The following is a 15,662-nucleotide window of genomic DNA, read 5'->3' as shown; positions in this document are numbered from 1 at the left end:
CCTGGCCTTCTAGATTCCTGGGAATATATCAGAGCTTATCAAAGCTCTATGAAAATCTCATTCGCAAGCTTTTCCTCTTAAGCCTTTTTGTTAAGCCTGTTGTTTGATCTGGCTGTTATCCATGATCTCAGGCAGCCATGAAATCAAACAATTGCTTCTAAATGTTATTGACAAATGCACTTGGGGAAACCCCCCCCCCACCCTACCACATGGGGCGAGCTCCAAGTCAGGTGAAATAAAGAAAGCTTTGCAAGTGGTTTTCCGGGGGAACCACTAGATAGGTCAAATCATGAGAATTCTCTGGGAAACAGACTTCAAAGGCGCTCCAACCTCAGCCCCTTCTGGTGGCTGCCAGACCACTGGAGTTCCTCATGAGTGCAGGCTGTTGGTTTTCAAGGTTACCATGGAGCTGGAGAGAAGGGGTTAGGACTGGAGCAAGTAAAAACACCACAATGCTAGCTGTTCTTACCAAGAGCCATTTTTCTTGAATAAACGCTTCCTGGATTGCTGCAACCATTTGGTTAATTTCTAGAATTCCAAAAAAAAGTTGATCCTGATGATTTTTGCCAGTTTTCTCACTGCCCTGTGGAGAACAGAATTTTTGGAAGTTCTGTAGATTCTTGGGCCCCACCCCAAATATACCGAATCAACATTCCAGAGGGTTAGAGTGAAAATCTGTATTTTTATAAGCATCCAAGTGATTTGTACCAAACCCTAAAATTTGAGAAACTGCTACTTAAAGTCATTGTTTGGTCACCACATTTAAAAAACCAACCTTACTGAGCCAGCAAAACAACAGAATTTACATGATACCAGAAATGTTAAGGCCTTTAGAATCCGCAGACAGGGATCATAGCACTTTTTTCCTTGCTTTCTCTACCCCTTCCCAAAGCAAACAGAAAACATACTAATCTTACGAATCCCATGTCCAGATAGTATAGAAATTGCCACAAGAACTTGGGGTCCTTGCTTTCCCTAAACTGCTTCTGAATGACGCTGCTTGTGGCTAGTTCTATACACCCTGCAAGCTACTGGAGAAGGTTGAAGGTAATGCAGTTTGGCACATCTAAGCCAAAAATTCAGAACAATTTAAATCACATTGCAAAACATGGATAGAAGTCGAAACAGCCATTTCCTGTTCTGATCTCTGTTTGAAAAACAACAGCCTGCATAACTGGAAATCATAAATCAAATCAATAGAAAAGTAAATTACAACCTTTTAACTTCTGAACTAAAAGTGGATAGATGGATGCAATCTAGCCCACACCTGATTTCTTAATAACATTTTAAGCAGCCAATGATGTTGTGGTGGTGTGAATTCAGTTGGCTAAAATGCATGCATATTTAGAGCTAAATCTGTATTAACTCAGCCTGAAAGAAGGTACAGATAGGCTTCTATTTCAAAATGCCCTGTAATAGGAACCTGCTTTAGAAGGTGCATGTGGGGCTTTGGGGAAACCATGTGGAGGCTGTTTGTGGGAAAAGTTTCTGCCTAAGGCTTCCTGGCTTGGCTACCTCACTCAGTGGCTATGCAGCTTTGGGCTAGTTTCCTAATATCTCTTATCCTCAGTGTCTTCATGGGGAAAGTGAGTGTCATAATGGTGTTTATTTACAGGACTGCTGGGAAGATTAAACACAATAATCCAAGCGAATCCTTTAGCGGATCACCTAGGGTGGCAGAAGCACGAGGCAGGTGGAGCAGGCTGATTCTAATCGTTTGTGTCACAGGGATGTGGCTGTAAAGGGCTCAGCATAATAACTGCTATATTTTGCAGATGCCCTAAATCTGTGCTGCTCAATATGGTAGCCACATGTGGCTACTGAGCACTACAAATGTGGCTTATCTGGATTGAGATGTGCTGTAAGCGTAAAAGAAAACATGTACTGGGTTCTAAAGACTTACTACATTTAGGGCCGGGTGCGGTGGCTCATGCCTGTAATCCCAGCACTTTGGGAGGCCGAAGTGGGTGGATCACCTGAGGTCGGGAGTTCGAGACCAGCCTGACCAACGTGGTGAAACCCCGTTTCTGCTAAAAAATACAAAAATTAGCCTGGCATGATGGATTTGGCCTGTGATCCCAGCTACTCAGGAGGCTGAGGCAGGAGAATCGCTTGAACTCGGGAGGCGGAGGTTGCAGTGAGCTGAGATCATGCCACTGCACTCCAGCCTGGGCAACAGTGAGACTCCATCTCAAGAAAAAAAAAAAAAGTCTTCATTAAAAAATAAAATAAAATCCCTCACCATGATCTCAGTCAGCCGTGAAATCAAACAATTGCTTCAAATGTTATTGACAAATGCGCTTGGGGAAAGGCTCCCCCTACCCTACCCCATAGGGCGAGCTCCAAGTCAGGTGAAATAAGGTTTCTATAGTTTAGTGAAATGTAGTTTCTATATTGATTACATATTGCCTTGATCATATTTGGAGTATGTTGGGTTAAATGAAATATAGTATTACAATTAATTTCACCGGTTTCTTCTTACCTTTTTAAATGTGGTTACAAGAAAATTTAAGTTTCTATGAGTCGCTTGTGTTTTGTGGCTCCCATCTAATTTCTGGTACAATATACTTTATTAGGTTTATATCCACCCAATTTATTGAATATCTGCTATGAATCAGGCCATGTGGAGGTGGTCTAACAGGGGAATGTGTCATGTGCCACAGGGGTACACAGCAGGAAAGGCTGGTCCCAGGCATCAGGGAGGTCTTCATGGAGGAAGTGATGTCTGAGCTGGGTCCTTCTCTCTCCGGAGATCAGCAGGAAATTCAAAGGTGCTGATTTGCTGTGGGTTTGCTCCCTTCGGAATCTTCAATCACATTTCAGAGGCATGGAAGACACCATGAACTTCCCTACCCTATGAAAACCCAGTAGCCGGACAAGCCCAGCAAAGGGCCAGGTCAATGTCAGGGATATTTTGATATTTGAACCTTCATCTTACTATTTGGCCTCATGTCCTTGTCTGTCCAGTTAGTGAGGAATGGATAAACATTGCTGGAATTTTTTTGTTTTTTGTCTTTTGCCTTGTGAGAACATCCAAGTATAGTAATGATTTTTAAAAATACAGTGCCAAGTGAAGCCAAGTGAAGGTTTGGGAAGTCAGTGCTCAACTTCTGCTGTGATAATCTTGAGGTCTAGGGCACTTTGAGGCCCTGGGTCAGGCGCAGTGGCTCACGCCTGTAATCCCAACACTTTGGGAAGTCAAGGCAGATGGATCGCTTGAGCCCAGGAGTTTAAAAGCAGCCTGTAATACCTCATTTCTAAAAAAAAAAAAAAAAAAATTAGCCAAGTGTTGTGGTGTGTGCCTGTGGTCCCTGCTACTAGGGAGGCTGAAAGGGGAGGATCACTTGAGCTGGGGAAGTAGAGGCTGCAGCGAGCCATGATCACGCCACTGCACACCAGCCTGGGCAACACAGCGATATTCTGTCTTGAAAAAGAAGAAAAGGCCCTGTTAACTCGCCAATTTTCTGTCTTTCAAAAACAGTTGAAAGTTTGGAGTTGTTTCAAAAACAACGTCATGAGCGAGATGTTCAATGACTCTGTCTTCAGGGAGTCCTACCATGCTGAAGATGCTGGAAGAGAGGCAATGCTTTGTTCGTTTCTACCAGGCATGGCCGCATGAGTAATAGAGGGTGCAAGAAGATGCTGTGAATGTTCTTCTGCGTTTTAAAAATTTATTATTGCTTCTCGGCCTTTTGGCTAAGATCAAGTGTAGTATCTGTTCTTGTCACTTTAAAATTTTATTTAAATTTTTTAAATTTAATTTTTAATTTTAAAGTTACTTATTTATTTTGATGTTAGGTTATGAGACTGGTTAATTTTTATATTTTTGGTAGAAATGGGGTTTTGCCATGTTGCCCAGACTGGTCTCAAACTCCTAGGCTCAAGCGATTGACCCGCCTCAGTCTCCCAAAGTGCTGGGATACAGGTGTGAAGCCACAATGCCTGGGCTGTTATTTGTTTTTTTAATAACAGCTTTATTCTTCACGTGCCACATGATTTACCCATTTAAAGTATACCATTCGATGGCTTGCAGTCTGTTCACAAAGTTAGACAGCTATTACCACAATCAATTTTAGAACATTTTTATCACCCCGAAAGAAACCCTGTATTCTGTAGCCATCACGCCTAGTAGCGGGTTGAATTGTGGCCCCCTAAATCTTTTTCCACGTGGAATCTTAGAATGCGACCTTATTTCGAATAAGGGTCTTTGCAGATGTAATTAAGGTAAGGAGCGTGAGATGAGATCATCCTGGATTAGGGTGGGCCCTAAATGCAATGATGAGTGTCTTTATAGAAGACAGAAAAGAAAACACAGAGACATAGACAGAAGGCAACATGAAAACAGAAGCTGAGATGAGACTTATGAAACCCAAGGCGTGCGGCACGAAGGGTTGCTAGCATTTTACAGATATATAGCAGTCCCCGATTATCTGCAGGAGGTATGTTCCAAGAACCCCAGTGGATGCCTGGAACCATGAATAGTACTGAACCCTACATACACTATGTTTTTCTTATCCGTACATATCTATGATAAGGTTTACTTATAAATTAGGCACAGAAAGGGATTGATGGCAATAAAAATAAAATAGAACAATTATAACAATATACTGTAATAAACTTAGTGTGGTCTCTTGCCTCACTCTCAAAATATGCTATTGTACTGTACTCACCTATTTTTGGACCATGGTTGACCATGGGTAACTGAAACTGCAGAAAGCGAAACCACAGATAAGGGGGCGCTACTCTGCCATGTTTTGTTTGTCCTTTCATTGGTTGATGGACATTTGGGTTGCTTCCACTTCTTAGTTATTATAAATAACGCTGCTATGAACATTTACAGGTAAGTTTTGGTGTAGGCATACATTTTCATTTCTTTTGGGTACACCTAGGAGTAGAATTGCTGGATCCTATGGTAACGCTATGCTTAACATTTTAAGGAACTTCTAGACTGTTTTCCGAAAGGGCTGCACCATTTGACATTCCCATCAGCAGCATAAGAGGTGCCCATTTCCCCATATCCTTGCCAATACTTGTTATTATCTGTCTTTTTATTAGAACTGTGTCCAGGCCGGGTGTTGTGGCTGATGCCTGTAATATCAGCACTCTGAGAGGCTGAGAGTGGGAGGATGGCTTGAGCCTGGGAGGTCAGGGCTGCAGTGAGCCATGTTTGTGCCACTTCACTCCAGCCTTGGTGACAGAGTGAGGCCCTGTTTAAAAAAAACAAACAAAACAAAACAAAAAAACCCAAAGAGCTGTGTCCATACCACAAGTTCCCTCATGGTTTTAACTTCCTCACTACATGTCCCTGTGGCACACACAGCCTTTGGGTCTACACCACCAGTCCCCTGGGTTAACACAGCTTCCTGTGTCCACAGCACAAACACTCCCAGGTATACAGAATCTTCCACACCAACCCCGCCAGGCACCTCAGGTACACAGGAGCTCTACCTCCCGCTACAAGTTGCGTCCAATACACACAGCCTTCTCGTCTAACACAGATGGGGCCTCAGATGCGTAGAGCCTCCCTACCCAACCCACACACACCACAATTCCCCTGGACATGAAAAGTCCCCTCAGATGCACACAGTCTTTTCTTTTCTTTTTCTTTTTCTTTTTTTGGTCTACACCACAAGTTCCTCAGTGTCACAAAACTGCTATGTCCACACCACAAGCCTCTAAGGCATACACAGCCTTTTATCTACATAAGAAGTCTCCTCAGGTGCACATAGCCTTTGTGCCACATCACACGTGTCCTCGTGTATAACCTCCTCCTGTGTCTACACTACAAGTCTTGCTGGGAACAAACAGCTTTCTAATCCACTCCACAAGTTGTCTTGAGTCTACATACCTCGGTGTGCACGTCATGACCCCTTGCAGGTATATACTGCCTTCTTGATCCACATCCAGGGTCCACACCAGAAGTCCCTTCAAGTTCACACAGCCTTGTTTTTTTAAACTCCCAAGTCCCTGATACTCTCGAGTTATGCAGCCTTCTATGTTCTCTGTCCACATCACAAGTCCCCTCAGGAACACACGATTTTCGGTGTCTGCACCACAAGTCACATCACATATGGATAGCTTTCTTTTTTTTTTGACGGAGTCTTGCTCTGTCTCCAGGCTGGAGTACAGTGGCGCAATCTCGGCTCACTGCAACCTCCACCTTCCAGGTTCAAGCGATTCTCCTGCCTCCGCCTCCCAAGTAGCTGGGATTACAGGTGCGCGCCACAACGCCCGGCTTATTTTTGTATTTTTAGTAGAGACGGGGTTTCATTGTGTTGGCCAGGATGGTCTTGATCTCCTGACCTCGTGATCTGCCCGCCTCGGCCTCCCAAAATGCTAGGATTACAGGCGTGAGCCACTGCGCTCGGCCAAGTCACATCACATATAGACAGCTTTCTACTTTCACAACCACAAGTCCTTTTAGGGACACACAGCCTCCTACCTCCACTCCAGAAGTTCCCTCAGGGATACAAGGGCACCCCCGCCCACACCACAAGTCCTTCTGAAACACATACTGTCTTCTGTGGCCACAGCACAAGTGTCTCCCCTCTGCACACTAACCATCAGTGTCCACACCACCAGTCCCCTAGGTGCTCGCAGCCTTCTATGTCCACACTGTCAGGTTTCTGGATCACAGACAAACATCGTGTCCACATCACAAGTCTCCTTGTGTCTAACAGGAGAACAAACCACATGTTCTGGAAACAAACCACATGTTCCCTCAGAAGCACATAGCCTTCCCTGTCCATACCACTAGTCCCCAAGGTTCACACACCCATGCCACACGTCTTCTCAAGCATACACAGCTTTTCGTGTCCACGCAATAAGTCTTCTCAAGTACATACAGGCCTCCATGTCCACACTACAGGTTTCCTCTTGTACTGCCATCTTCTTGGTCTCAGGCCTCTGAAAGCACTGCCCTAGGCAATCGGTCATCTCATACTTACAAAAATCAGGATGATTCAAGTTCACTGTGCTAGTGCATCAGTCAACACGGGCTGGTATTCTCATCAAGTATATTTTTATTTTATTTATTTATTTTTTTGAGACAGAGTCTCACTCTGTCACCCAGGCTGGAGTAAGGAGTACTCTGGTGCAATCTTGAATCACTGCGACCTACGCCTCCTGGGTTCAAGCAATTCTCGTGCCTCAGCCTCCATAGTAGCTGGGCCTACAGGTGCATGCTAATTTTTTGTATTTTTAGTAGAGACAAGGTTTCACCATGTTGGCCAGGCTGGTCTCAAACTCCTGACCTCAAGTAATCCACCCGCCTTGGCCTCCTAAAGTGCTGGGATTACAGGTGTGAGCCACTGTGCCTGGCCTTTATTTTTTTCTTTCTGGACATTTTTTTCCTACATTCAAGCCACTGATTCTCATGGCCTTTTTTTTTTTTAATATCTGGGGATAATTCAACTATTTGTGAAGTATAAGCTGGCTTATTCAAGCAAACTTCATATGTGATTTATAATCTTAAGTGGAATTGTGAAATTCTTTCCCCAGCTTGCTTTCTTCTTCTTCTTTTCTTTTCCTTTTTTTTTTTTTTAGACAGGTTCTCACTCTGTCACTCAGGCTGGAGTGCAGTGCTGCGATCTAAGCTCACTGCAACTTCTGCCATGCCTCCCTGGCTTAAGCAATCCTCCCACCTCAGCCTCCCAAGTAGCTGGGATTACAGGCACCTGCTACCATGCCCGGCTAATATTTGTAATTTTTTTATAGAGATAGGGTTTTGCCATGTTGGCCAGGCTGGTCTCGAACACCCGGGCTTGAGTGATACACCCACCTCGGCCTCCCAGAGTGCTGGGATTACAGGCATGAGCCACCACGCCCAGCCACCTCAGCTTTCTTAAGGTATAACTGACAAATAAAAATTGTATATATTTATTTAAAGTGTACAACATGATGTTTTGATATTTGTATACATTGTGACCTGATTACCATGATGAACAGATCCGCCATGTTTGTGTTGGTATCACTTTTCCCCATCACCGTGGACCTGTCAACCCTCTTCGTTAATAGACACTAAGTCCCATACACCCTCATGGAGAAGAGAAAAGAGAAGCTGGATTATGATAAACTGGTCTCCTAGACTGAATTTGGATCTGGGACTTTGTCAGTTAACAAAAAGTTACCAATTTTCTCTAGTCAAACAATATCTTTCCAGCTTGGCAGTGAAAGGAGAAGAGACGGTCATGCTGTGTAGTCTTTGGGCAGAGTAAGGTCTGAGGGAGTCATAACAGTGGTTAACAGTGAAGCCAGCAGGCCAGGACACATGAGGCTTCCACACCCATATGCTGGGGATTGGGCTGGCTCTAACCTCATCATTTGTGTTCAGGGTTGGACTTGAGAGACCACTGGTCTGGAAGCTTCCCCAGGGTTACAGGCCAGCCACAGAACAAACCCTCTCTCTAATCCTCAACCAAACCCAATCCAAACCTTAAAGCCAGTCTTGGAATAGACTGTTGTCTTAGAATACTCTAGAATAGTGATTCTGCCCAATACCCCTTTCCCATTCCCTCTCCTACTCCTTCTGAGCTTGACTGGCTCCTTGAGGCACGTTGCCTGGATGGGTCTCCCTGAAGTGTCTGATATTGGTAGGACGGAACAAGGGTAAGCAGGTTTCTTCATTGCAGGATTTTTCAGGACCTTTAATAGGCATTTTGACTCTCTAGGAGAAGAATAAAATTGCACATTGCTCAAATTTACTTGGCCATTAAATTTATTTCTCATCAACATCTCAAAGGACTGGTGTTGGGTGGGACACTGTTATAGGTTGGGTTTTCCAGAAGCAAGACCTGAAATGGTGATTCTTGTGTATATGATTTTTGAGGGAGGGATCTCTGGAGAAACTGGTATAGGGCAGGGAATAAGCCAAGCAAAGATGCAAGTTCAGGCTAAGTTTAGCCTTAGCCCAACCCCACAGGGAGCACTGGAGTATAATAAACTCTACTACAGAGGTTGCCCCTGTACCCCTGCCAAGATAAGGGGGCTGGGCTGTTACATACCCACCTCCATTAGTCACTGGCCACAGGCTGCGCCCTGAAGATGGTGCATAACCTACAAGGCATCTCCAGGCAAGGTGCTCTGTCTACCAAGAGCAAGAGAAAGAGGTAGGTGTGTGAGCAGTGGCAACACCCAGGAGCTAGAGGGCAAGGTGTACCAGCCCAGGAAAGAAAATATGGGCAGGGCACCAGGTCTGCTACAGTCACACTTTGGGAAAGACAGCATGGCACCTAGTCCTGTCTATGGATTCTCCCCAAGGCTGCATGAGAATCAGACTACTCTTTGGACAAATATTCATCTGGCTGTTCTCATGTCACATTTTCATTATCTCTAAGGTAGAGAGAAATTATCTTGGAGATACCTTATCAAGATGAAGAGGATTCAGAGCAATTAGGCAAGAGAATGAAATAAAGGGCATCCAGATTGGAAAGGATAAAGTCAAATTGTCCCTGTTTGCAGACAACGTAATCTTATATATAGAAAAACTTAAAGACTCTACCAAAAGACGCTTAGAACTGATAAATAAATTCACTAAAGCTGCAGTATACAAAAATCAACACACAAAAACCAGTAGTGTTTCTATACACAAACAACAAACTACCTGAAAAATAAATCAAGAAGTCAATCCCATTTACAGTAGCTACAAAAATTAAAATATTTAGGAATAAATTTAACCAAGGGGGTGAAAGACATCTACAAGGGAAACTACAAAACACTGATGAAAGAAATTGAAGAGGATAAAAACAGGCAGAAAGACCTCCCATGCTCATAGATGGAAGAATCAATATTGTTAGAATGACCACACCACTCAAAGCAATCTACAGATTCAATGCCATTCTTATTAAAATACCAAAGACATTATTCAATGAAATAGAAAAAAAAAATCCTAAAATTTGTATGGAATCACAAAAGACCCCAAATAGCCAAAGCAACCCTGAGCAAAAGGAACAAAGCTGGAGGTATCACACTACCAGACTTCAAAACATACTACAAAGCTATAGTAACCAAAACAGCACAATAGACATAAACTAGTGGAACAGGGAATGCAGAAATTAATCCATGTATCTATAGCCAACTGATTTTTGACAAAGGTGCCAAGATCACTCACTGGGGAAAGGACAATCTCTTCAATAAATAGTGCCAGGAAAACTGGATATCCATATGCAGAAGAACAAAACTAGACACTCATCTCTCATGCTATACAAAAATCAACTCAGAGTGGATCAAAGAACTAAAGATAAGACCCAAAATATAAAACTACTAGAAGAAAACATACGGGAAATGCTTTAGGACATTAGTCTGGGGAAATATTTTATGAATAAGACCTCAAAAACACAGTCAACAAAAGCAAAAATAAACAAATGGGATTACATCAAACTAAAAAGCTTCTGCATAGCAAAGGAAACAATAGAGTGAAAAGACAACCTACAGAATGGGAGAAGATATTTGCAAACTATTCATCTGACAGGAGATTCATATTCAGAATATACAAGGAATTTAAACAGCTCAACAGCAAAAAAAACAAAAATCTTATTTTAAAATGGTGATTTGAACAGATATTTCTCAAAAGAAGACATACAAATGGGCCAACAAATAGATGGAAAAAATGCTCCACATGACTAATCATCCGGGAAATGCAAATCAAAGCCACAGTGGAGTATCATCTCACCCCAGCTAGAATGGCTGTTATCAAAAAGACAAAAAACAAATGCTGGCAAGGATGTGGGGAAAAGGGAACTCTTATACACTGCTGGTGAAAATGTAAACCAGTAAGGCCGGACGCAGTGGCTCATGCCTGTAATCCCAGCACTTTGGGAGGCCAAGGTGGGCAGATCTCCTGAGGTCACGAGTTCAAGACCAGCCTGGCCAACATGGTGAAACCCCGCCTCTACTAAAAATATAAAAAATTAGCCAGGCCTGGTGGCAAGCGCCTGTAATCCCAGCTACTCAGGAGGCTGAGGCCGGAGAATTGCTTGAACCTGGGAGGTGGAGGTTGCAGTGAGCTGAGATCATACCACTGCACTCCAGCCTGGGTGACAGAACGAGACTCCATCTCCAAAAAAAAAAAAAAAAATGTAAACCAGTAAAGCCACTATGTATGGAGGCTCCTCAAAAAACCACAAGTAGGGAGGGAGGAGCCAAGATGGCCGAATAGGAACAGCTCCGGTCTACAGCTCCCAGCGCGAGCGACGCAGAAGACGGGTGATTTCTGCATTTCCATCTGAGGTACCGTGTTCATCTCACTAGGGAGTGCCAGACAGTGGGCGCAGGTCAGTGGGTGAGCGCACCGTGCGCCAGCCGAAGCAGGGGCGAGGCATTGCCTCACTCGGGAAGCGCAAGGGGTCAGGGAGTTCCCCTTCCAGGGGTGACAGACGGCACCTGGAAAATCGGGCCACTCCCACCCGAATACTGTGCTTTTCCGACGGGCTTAGGAAACGGTGCCCCAGGAGAGTATAGCCCGCACCTGGCTCAGAGGGTCCTACGCCCACGGAGTCTCGCTGATTGCTAGCACAGCAGTCTGAGATCAAACAGCAAGTCGGCAGCGAGGCTGGGGGAGGGGCGCCCACCATTGCCCAGGCTCGCTTAGGTAAACAAAGCAGCCTGGAAGCTTGAACTGGGTGGAGCCCACCACAGCTCAAGGAGGCCTGCCTGCCTCTGTAGGCTCCACCTCTGGGGGCAGGACACAGACAAACAAAAAGACAGCAGTAACCTCTGCAGACTTAAATGTCACTGTCTGACAGCTGTGAGGAGAGCAGTGGTTCTCCCAGCACGCAGCTGGAGATCTGAGAACGGGCTGACTGCCTCCTCAAGTGGGTCCCTGACCCCTGACCCCCGAGCAGCCTAACTGGGAGGCACCCCCCAGCAGGGGCAGACTGACACCTCACACGGCCGGCCAGGTACTCCAACAGATCTGCAGCTGAGGGTCCTGTCTGTTAGAAGGAAAACTAACAGAAAGGACATCCACACCAAAAACCCATCTGTACATCACCATCATCAAAGACCAAAAGTAGTTAAAACCACAAAGATGGGGAAAAAACAGAGCAGAAAAACTGGAAACTCTAAAAACCAGAGTACCTCTCCTCCTCCAAAGGAACGCAGTTCCTCACCAGCAACGGAACAAAGCTGGACAGAGAATGACTTTGACGAGCTGAGAGAAGAAGGCTTCAGACGATCAAATTACTCTGAGCTACGGGAGGATATTCAAACCAAAGGCAAAGAAGTTGAAAACTTTGAAAAAAATTTAGAAGAATGTATAACTAGAATAACCAATACAGAGAAGTGCTTAAAGGAGCTGATGGAGCTGAAAACCAAGGCTCGAGAACTACGTGAAGAATGCAGAAGCCTCAGGAGCCGATGCGATCAAATGGAAGAAAGGGTATCAGCCCTGGAAGATGAAATGAATGAAATGAAGCGAGAAGGGAAGTTTAGAGAAAAAAGAATAAAAAGAAACGAGCAAAGCCTCCAAGAAATGTGGGACTATGTGAAAAGACCAAATCTACGTCTGATTGGTGTACCTGAAAGTGACGGGGAGAGTGGAAACAAGTTGGAAAACACTCTGCAGGATATTATCCAGGAGAACTTCCCCAATCTAGCAAGGCAGGCCAATATTCAGATTCAGGAAATACAGAGAACGCCACAAAGATACTCCTCGAGAAGAGCAACTCCAAGACACATAATTGTCAGATTCACCAAAGTTGAAATGAAGGAAAAAATGTGAAGGGCAGCCAGAGAGAAAGGTCGGGTTACCATCAAAGGGAAGCCCATCAGACTAACAGCGGATCTCTCGGCAGAAACCCTACAAGCCAGAAGAGAGTGGGGGCCAATATTCAACATTCTTAAAGAAAAGAATTTTCAACCCAGAATTTCATATCCTGCCAAACTAAGCTTCATAAGTGAAGGAGAAATAAAATACTTTACAGACAAGCAAATGCTGAGAGATTTTGTCACCACCAGGCCTGCCCTAAAAGAGCTCCTGAAGGAAGCGCTAAACATGGAAAGGCACAACCGGTACCAGCCACTGCAAAATCATACCGAAATGTAAAGAACATCGAGACTAGGAAGAGACTGCATCAACTAACGAGCAAAATATCCAGCTAACATCATAATGACAGGATCAGATTCACACATAACAATATTAACTTTAAATGTAAATGGACTAAATGCTCCAATTAAAAGACACAGACTGGCAAACTGGATAAAGACTCAAGACCCATCAGTGTGCTGTATTCAGGAAACCCATCTCACGTGCAGAGACACACATAGGCTCAAAATAAAAGGATGGAGGAAGATCTACCAAGCAAATGGAAAACAAAAAAAGGCAGGGGTTGCAATCCTAGTCTCTGATAAAACAGACTTTAAACCAACAAAGATCAAAAGAGACAAAGAAGGCCATTACATAATGGTAAAGGGATTAATTCAACAAGAAGAGCTAACTATCCTAAATATATATGCACCCAATACAGGAGCACCCAGATTCATAAAGCAAGTCCTGAGTGACCTACAAAGAGACTTAGACTCCCACACATTAATAATGGGAGACTTTAACACCCCACTATCAACATTAGACAGATCAACGAGACAGAAAGTCAACAAGGATACCCAGGAATTGAACTCAGCTCTGCACCAAGCGGACCTAATAGACATCTACAGAACTCTCCACCCCAAATCAACAGAATATACATTTTTTTCAGCACCACACCACACCTATTCCAAAATTGACCATATACTTGGAAGTAAAGCTCTCCTCAATAAATGTAAAAGAACAGAAATTGTAACAAACTGTCTCTCAGATCACAGTGCAATCAAGCTAGAACTCAGGATTAAGAATCTCACTCAAAACCGCTCAACTACGTGGAAACTGAACAACCTGCTCCTGAATGACTACTGGGTACATAACGAAATGAAGGCAGAAATAAAGATGTTCTTTGAAACCAACGAGAACCAAGACACAACATACCAGAATCTCTGGGATGCATTCAAAGCAGTGTGTAGAGGGAAATTTATAGCACTAAATGCCCACAAGAGAAAGCAGGAAAGATCCAAAATTGACACCCTAACATCACAATTAAAAGAACTAGAAAAGCAAGAGCAAACACATTCAAAAGCTAGCAGAAGGGAAGAAATAACTAAAATCAGAGCAGAACTGAAGGAAATAGAGACACAAAAAACCCTTCAAAAAATAAATGAATCCAGGAGCTGGTTTTTTGAAAGGATCAACAAAATTGATAGACCGCTAGCAAGATTAATAAAGAAAAAAAGAGAGAAGAATCAAATAGATGCAATAAAAAATGATAAAGGGGATATCACCACCGATCCCACAGAAATACAAACTACCATCAGAGAATATTACAAACACCTCTATGCAAATAAACTAGAAAATCTAGAAGAAATGGATAAATTCCTCAACACATACACCCTCCCAAGACTAAACCAGGAAGAAGTTGAATCTCTGAATAGACCAATAACAGGAGCTGAAATTGTGGCAATAATCAATAGCTTACCAACCAAAAAAAGTCCAGGTCCAGATGGATTCACAGCCGAATTCTACCAGAGGTACAAGGAGGAGCTGGTACCATTCCTTCTGAAACTATTCCAATCAATAGAAAAAGAGGGAATCCTCCCTAACTCATTTTATGAGGCCAGCATCATCCTGATACCAAAGCCTGGCAGAGACACAACAAAAAAAGAGAATTTTAGACCAATATCCTTGATGAACATTGATGCAAAAATCCTCAATAAAATACTGGCAAACAGAATCCAGCAGCACATCAAAAAGCTTATCCACCATGATCAAGTGGGCTTCATCCCTGGGATGCAAGGCTGGTTCAATATACGCAAATCAATAAATGTAATCCAGCATATAAACAGAACCAAAGACAAAAACCACATGATTATCTCAATAGATGCAGAAAAGGCCTTTGACAAAATTCAACAACCCTTCATGCTAAAAACTCTCAATAAATTAGGAATTGATGGGACGTATCTCAAAATAATAAGAGCTATTTATGACAAACCCACAGCCAATATCATACTGAATGGGCAAAAACTGGAAGCATTCCCTTTGAAAACTGGCACAAGACAGGGATGCCCTCTCTCACCACTTCTATTCAACATAGTGTTGGAAGTTCTGGCCAGGGCAATTAGGCAGGAGAAGGAAATAAAGGGTATTCAATTAGGAAAAGAGGAAGTCAAATTGTCCCTGTTTGCAGATGACATGATAGTATATCTAGAAAACCCCATTGTCTCAGCCCAAAATCTCCTTAAGCTGATAAGCAACTTCAGCAAAGTCTCAGGATACAAAATCAATGTACAAAAATCACAAGCATTCTTATACACCAATAACAGACAAACAGAGAGCCAAATCATCAGTGAACTCCCATTCACAATTGCTTCAAAGAGAATAAAATACCTAGGAATCCAACTTACAAGGGATGTGAAAGACCTCTTCAAGGAGAACTACAAACCACTGCTCAAGGAAATAAAAGAGGATACAAACAAATGGAAGAACATTCCATGCTCATGGGTAGGAAGAATCAATATCATGAAAATGGCCATCCTTCCCAAGGTAATTTACAGATTCAATGCCATCCCCATCAAGCTACCAATGACTTTCTTCACAGAATTGGAAAAAACTACTTTAAAGTTCATATGGAACCAAAAAA

General features: G+C 43.3%; 1 non-coding gene across 1 annotated transcript; it reads left to right on the top strand.

Moving 5' to 3' along the window:
• The first annotated feature begins 3,676 nt into the window (after window positions 1–3,676).
• LOC129016409 (U2 spliceosomal RNA) lies at window positions 3,677–3,874 on the top strand. The gene has a single exon (XR_008494809.2). It is a non-coding gene; the product is annotated as a U2 spliceosomal RNA (small nuclear RNA).
• Window positions 3,875–15,662: the final 11,788 nt, after the last annotated feature.

This window comes from Pongo pygmaeus, chromosome 18, assembly GCF_028885625.2.
Source record: "Pongo pygmaeus isolate AG05252 chromosome 18, NHGRI_mPonPyg2-v2.0_pri, whole genome shotgun sequence".
NCBI classification, from domain to species: domain Eukaryota; kingdom Metazoa; phylum Chordata; class Mammalia; order Primates; family Hominidae; genus Pongo; species Pongo pygmaeus.
The sequence above is the reverse complement of the archived record's forward strand: the minus strand, read 5'-3'. Positions and strand labels throughout refer to the sequence as shown.